Source organism: Micropterus dolomieu, linkage group LG09, assembly GCF_021292245.1.
Source record: "Micropterus dolomieu isolate WLL.071019.BEF.003 ecotype Adirondacks linkage group LG09, ASM2129224v1, whole genome shotgun sequence".
In the NCBI taxonomy this organism is placed as follows: Eukaryota; Metazoa; Chordata; class Actinopteri; order Centrarchiformes; family Centrarchidae; genus Micropterus; species Micropterus dolomieu.
Window position 1 is genome coordinate 169,614 of NC_060158.1, and position 7,367 is coordinate 176,980.

At 41.3% G+C, this 7,367-nt stretch overlaps 1 gene segment (V, D, J or C); it reads left to right on the forward strand.

The window, feature by feature from the left end:
• Positions 1 to 7,367, forward strand: part of LOC123976150 — a 147,472-nt gene that overhangs the window by 120,724 nt on the left and 19,381 nt on the right.

Genomic DNA, 7,367 nt, shown 5'->3' on the forward strand with positions numbered 1-7,367 from the left:
AAGTCCAGTAAGGCTGCAGGGCTATTTTATTCACTTAGAACATCAGATGAACTGATGTTTTTCTCTTTAATACAGATGATGCTGAGTCATTAATAAATTAATCATGACAAAACATGATAACCGATGTGTTCTCCATGAGTCCACTATTGTAACATTACCTAGCTTGTTTGGTAGCTTTTCTAATAGCTTGTTGGATAGTAAGTCACCCACTACAGCTAGAGATGCGCCGATCTATTGACTGGAATAGGCAAACTCCAGCAGACAGAGAGACAGCAGGGAAAACAGAGGCAGGCAGGCAGAGTGATAACTGGGGGAACAGACGGAACACTTGACAGGCAGACATGGGGTAAACTTAATAACCAACACAGACAGAACACATGTAACAACAAAATAGCAGACAAGAATCTAACTTCAGACAACAGAAACCCATGTAAACAGACAAACTATAACACAGGGATCATAACAGATAAAACCTAAACGAGAACACAGAGCTAGAACACAGAGTACAGAGCTGATTAAACCCAATTGATGCAGAGAAAGAATTGGCAGCAAATACTATGACATGAACTAAGACACAGGACTAGGATCAAGGACATGGAACAAAAACCCAGACTCCCCAACAAAACACACAGACAGGACTGAAACCCAAAACCCAGACACAGAGGTACCAAAATCAAAACACAGAGAAGACATGGCGAAAATAATATAATCCAGACAAGCCCAGGACAGGATCATGAGAGCGTCGTTATGTAAACTTAGAAAACACAGTGGATATTTGAAAGCACGGAGCAGGCATAGCAACAGTGAACACAGCTGTTGTCATTCATACCACGGTGGCTCAATCGGTAATTGATAACAAGCCTCCTCCACACATGGATCATGCAGAGCTTCACACATCCAGCCAGAGGGAACGACCGCTGACCGTCCTCAGCGGGCCGGTCGCTCCGCGATCTCCTGTTATTATTATCATTATCATTATCCTTATCATTATGATCATTATTTATTATTATTATTATCATTGTTATTATCATTATCATTATTATTTATTATTATTATTATCATTATCATTATCATTATTATTATCATTATCATATTATTATCATTATTATTATCATTATCATTATCGTTATTATTATCATTATCATTATCATTATCATTATTATTATTCTTATTATTATTATAATTCATTATTATTATCATTATTATTCTTTTTATTATTATAATCATTGTTATTATCATTATCATTATCATTATTTATTATTATTATTATTATTGTTATTATCATTATCATTATTATTATCATTATTATTATTCTTATTATTATTATAATCATTGTTATTATCATTATCATTATCATTATTTATTATTATTATTATTATCATTATTATTATCATTATTATTATTCTTATTATTATTATAATCATTGTTATTATCATTATCATTATTATTATCATTATTTATTATCATTATTATTATCATTATTATTATCATTATTTATTATTATTATTATTATCATTATCATTATCATTATTATTTATTATTATTATTATCATTATTATTATCATCATCATCATCATCGTTGTTGTTGTTGTTGTTGTTGTTGTTGTTGTTGTTATTATTATTATTATTATAAGACAAACATGCCTGATACTGTCACAGTCAGCCCCAGGTCTACATGCTTGCAGCTATTAATTATTCAGCAGTAAGAATCACAGTCTCCCCACCGTCTCCTTGCATCCTGTCTGTCTTTGCTGTTTTAATGGTCGTCTTTAGGTTGTGTCGTGTCACACTGTCCTGTTCACTGTCCCCTGATCCGTAGGCTGCCTTACGCTCTCTGAGAAGATGCTGGACCTCACGAGTCATCCGTGGCTTTCTGTTTGGAAACACACAAATGCATTTGTCGATGGTGAAGATCTCAACACAGCAACTGATGTAAAAGAGTAGTGTTGATAAATATTCCTCTAGGTCCTGGGCCTGAAACAGACTCCAGTCCGTGCATTGAGAGCAGTCTTGTAATTGCTGTGATTCTCCTGCTGGCCAGGTTTTAACCATTTTGGTGACAGGCTGTTGTCTCTTAATGATTGGGCGATAAGCAGGAGTTAAAAACAGTGAAAAGTGATCCGACTGTCTAAGATGTGGCAGGGGAAGGGCTCTTATGCTTTAGGGATGTTAGTATGTGTATATATATAGCATGTTGCTCAAACCTTGGCAGCACAGTCTTCAGATTAACGTGATAAAAATCAGCAGCTATAATGAACACCCCGTCAGGGTGCAGGTTCTGTTCTTTACAACAAAAACATGATACAGATTTGTTCATGAGAGCTCTCAGCCGCTGTGTCTGTGTGCGCCGCCATCTTCAAAACCTACAAAACCTACCTATTGTCTGTCTCCTATCTAATGATGGAGGAGATTAATTTCTGCCAAAGAAGAAGAACAAGGAGCTGAAAGGGAGAAGCCATGAGATAATGAACTTGGCATGTAACAGCTTATGTCTCTGTCCTTACAGTTACCCAGCATGCTTTGGGAGTGGAGATGTTTGAGGGGGTGGAGTCTGTGGTGCTGCCCTGCGAAGCACCTGCTGCTGCTGCTTCCTCAGTGGTTTGGAGCCGAGATGATCTCGATCCAAAGATTGTTCATGTGCATCTCAAGAAGAATCAATTAGTTGAAAGAGATGAGTTTGGACACCAACACCAGTTCTACATAAAACGCACAGAGATGCAGCCTGACGCTCTGAGAACCGGACACGTCAGCCTCACTCTGAAAAACCTCCAACTGTCAGACACAGGCACCTACACCTGCAGCGTCCGTGGGGGTGGACGACTGAACCAGACCCAAGTTCACCTGCAGTTCACCAGCAGGAGAGAAGTGGAACTCCAACAGCGAGGTGGGTTCTGTAGACGAGGACAGAACACGTATGTTAGAGGTCACATGTCCACAGGTTAACAACAGACCGCAGAAGTTCGATCACATGACCTGTACCAACATCTGGATGAAGTGATGTCGCTTCTTCCTCGTTTAAAAACTCCTGAATCTGGTCTGGAATCAGTCACACTGATGGTTTTTGCTGTCAAACAGCTCGGTGGACTCGGAGGTCGTTCAAGGTCAAATTAAGGTGTTTCTGTTTTCTGTTACAGTCATTCAACATCGAAACATGTTGACCGGTGGGGTGATCTTTAACTTCCTGTTGGTGGCTGTCGTCCTGGGACTTGGAGATGACAGAAAAGGTTTGTGTCTGATTGGTGCATCTCTAATTGTCCACTAAATACTTGAATACAAAGTTAACCTGCTGACCTCTGACCTCTTTAGTAAACCTTGTTCTCTTGTTGTAGGTCTGGCTGTGCTGACTGCTGCAGGTGAGCTGATGAACGTTTGTCTGTCTGTCTGTTGACCTCTGACCTTTAGTGACCTCTGTCCACCTGTTGCAGGTGCGGCTGTGTTGCTGTGTGGACTGCTTGTTTCTGCAGGTGAGCTGATGGAAGTTTATTATTTATATTGCACTCACTTTACCGCACCGCTGTGACGAAAAGAGAGCCGAGCCGAAAGCAAAGCTCTCGATCTACTGGTCAGTTTTTGCTCCTACCCTCACCTATGGTCATGAAGGCTGGGTCATGACCAAAAGAACAAGATCGCGGGTACAAGTGGCCAAAATGGGTTTCCTCAGGCGGGTGGCTGGTGGCTTAGATAGGGTGAGAGATCGGCCATCCACGAGGAGCTCAGAGTAGAGCTGCTGCTCCTTTGTGTTGAAAGGAGCCAGTTGAGGTGGTTTGGGCATCAGGTAAGGATGCCTCCCTAGGGAGGTGTTCCAGGCACGTCCAGTTGGGAGGAGGCCTCGGGGAAGACCCAGGACTAGGTGGAGAGATTATATCTCCACACTGGCCTGGGAACGCCTCGGGATCCCCCAGTCAGAGCTGGTTAATGTGGCTCGGGAAGAGAAGTTTGGGCCCCCCTGCTGGGGCTGCGACCCCTGCAACCCGACCCCGGATAAGCAGAGGAAAATGGATGGATGGATGAATGGATGGCTTAATCTCATCTGGTGTAGTGACAACAAATGCAACCAGTGCACCAATAGAGGGCACTCAATGACCACAACTAGATGGCACAACACTGTTATGATTGTAAATGTCATTTCTGTTGTCTAGTCCAATGTTACCATTCTTAAGAAACTCTAATGTCCATGTAGACACTGATTACATTTAGGAAGACAGCCAAATACAATTTTAACACTAATACAGATAGTAGGATACAGAAGAGGATCAAATCCACATTTGAAACATTTATTTGAGTTCTGATTTCAAAGTTAGATTTCTGAGTTTAATCTCAGAATTCTCATTTTTTTACATATGGCCCTAATCCTCTTCCGTAGTAGAAACTGAACATTGTGTTGGATGTCATTTTGTTCAAACACCACACATGTGTGTGAAAGTTTGAAACTGTGACCAAACTAGACTCTAGGCCAAACCAGGGATCAAACTAACAACCACTTGTTAATGATGTAATTTTGGTGTTTTTAGTTAGAGCTTGAGTAGCTGAGCATGAGGAAATATGGCATGTTTCCAAACATGAAGGAAGATTTTTTTAGTTTAAGAATTGGGAAGGCGAGGAGAAGTCAGTCTGCAGTTTGTAGTGGAGTGAATGAGACCTTGAGTGTGGGCTACCTTTTTATGAAGCTTAAAATCTAAAATACAGTCGCAGGAAGAAGTATGTGAACCCTTTGGAATTACCTGGAGTTCTGCATAAATTGGTCATAAAATGTGGTCTGATCTTCATCTAAGTCACAACAATTTACAAACACATTCTGCTTAAACTAATATCTCACCAACAATGTTTTCATGTTTCTATTGAACACACCGTGTCAATATTTACAGTGCAGGGTGGGAAAGTTTGTGAACCCTTGAATTTAAAAATAGATTGACTTTGGCAGCAATAACCTTAACCAAATGTTTCCTGTAGTTGCTGATGAGAAATGAACAACGATCAGGAGGAATCTTGGACTATTCCTCTTTACAAAACTATTTAGTTCAGCAATATTCTTGGGATGTCTGGTGTGAATTGCTCTTTTGAGGTCGTGCCACAGCATCTCAATCGGGTTGAGGTCAGGACTCTGAATGGGTCACTCCAGAAAGCGTATTTTCTTCTGCTGAAGCCATTCTGTTGTTGATTTACTTCTGTGCTTTGGGTCATTGTGCTATTGCATCACCCATCTTCTGTTGAGCTTCAACTGGCGGACAGATGGTCTTACATTGTCCTGCAAAATTTTTTGATAAACTTTGAATACATTTTTCCATCGATGATCATCCCTTCCAGGCCCTGAGTCAGCAAAGCAGCCCCAAACCATGATGCCCCCTCCACCATACTTCACAGTTGGGATGAGGTTTGATGTTGGTGTGCTGTGCCTTTTTTCCTCCACACAAAGGGTGGTGTGTTCCTTCAAAATAACTCAACTTTGGTTTCATCTGTCCACAGAATATTTTGGCAGCTGTCGTACGGTGGACTGATGAACATCATTTTGGAGATATTTTTGTAACCCTCCAGCTCAATTCTCAATCTTAGGTCTCCTGAGCGCTGTTTTGTTTGAGGCATGGTTCACATCAGGCAGTGCTTCTTGAGAAGAGAGAATCAGTTTTCTTTTCGTCACAACAGTATCGAAAAGACTTCACTTTGAAAGGAAATATCTCTTAACCTAAACATTTTTACAGGTACAACTTCAAACGATCAACGGTTTTTCAGTAGTTGAAAGCTCAAATGGAGTCTGTAGCTGCATATATAGCAGTAAGCGTTTAAGGTTGAGTTGGTTGGAAGACATTTGAGTCTGTGCTCCCATAAAAACAAACACATTCCTTTAAAAATGCACACAAATATTAATGTAAAATTAACCATTACAGTTATCTGCAATACAACTAATAGCATACTTCTCATGAAAAAGATGTACATGTTTAAGCTGAGTTTGCAGCTCTTACAATAAATATCTTATTGAAAGCCACTTTAGGAACATGATACAATGATGAATGATATTTGGTTCTACATTTGTTTGTTGATACTTCTCTGTGAAATGAACATCAAATGAAGGTATAAATCTTGATAAGTCTATAATGAGGTGATTCCACCAAACGGTCTAAACCCCCCTTCCTGGTAGAAACATGAGTTGTCCCCCTCAATATATCAATGTAAACAGTGCTTGAAGTGGACAAAAGAAGTAGTCAATATTTTTAAATGTCCCGCCCCATCCGGGCTGTGATTGGTCGGTTCACAACGAGTGACACTGACAAGCTACTTTCAGCACACGGCAGCTTGAAAGGCACCCGAGCTTCTCTTGTCCCTCGTCTCTCTCCACCGACAGAGTTTAGCAGGCAGGCAAGAACGGGAACAAGTGAGCATCACGTAGCGCCCAGAGTACCTGATATGGAGGGGGCAGAGGAGAGGACCGGCAGCTTGGGAGAAGTCCCGGGACGCAAGAAAATGTCCCGAGGGGCCAAAGAGTAAAATTTCGAGGCGCTGGTACTGCTTACCAGGGCGTACCGCCCCACTTCAAGCACTGATTGTAAACACAGCTTAAAGAATCTTTAAATTTCTACTTTATAATTATGATTCTTGACTTTTACAGTTCCTGTTTTTTAAATTCTCTCACTATGTTTATTGTTCTGCACCAAAAAGACAAATTCCTTGGATGTTGAAAACCTACTTGGCAACAAACCTGACTGTGATTCTTGTTCTCCTCCGTCAGACTCCTCTCTGTCTGTGCTCAGACTCTGCTGCCATCTAGTGGTCTTCTGTCCATACTGCGTCTCTACTGGTCTGATGCTGTCCATCTGCTGCAGCAGGAAGACAGGAAACAAACCAGCCGTCTCCATGGAGATGACCCAGCGGGTTGGAGGAAGTGATAAATTGGGTGGCGAGTGTGATGACATCACTGCTGATGTCACCACTGAGCACGCCTTCTGAGCTGTGAACAGAGTGACAGCAGCTGTCTTTAACATGGACTCTGATCAATAACATGATGGATCTGAAGATGAGAGTTTCTATCATCTGCTCTTATGGAGATGCTGCTGGAGAGCATTGTCTTACACGTTGCTCCAGAATCTTCCACAGGTGTGAAACCGGGTTGAGATCTGGTGACTGTAAAGGCCGCAGCATTTTATTCACATCATTTTCATCCTCACCAAAGCGTTCAGTGACCCTGCTGCACGAAGCATCTGCATCTGATGTTCCTCCTCTCTTTGATTCAGCTTCTTCCTTTCATTTGTCCCCGTCTGTTTGTTGTAGAAGCCCTGCTTTTTGGTAGATTTGCTAAAACCCCCTCAGCTCCATTGTAGAAAAGGAGGAGGAGTTCTGAGGGAAGTCAGATCTTTGAAGACCTTTTGGACCTTCTA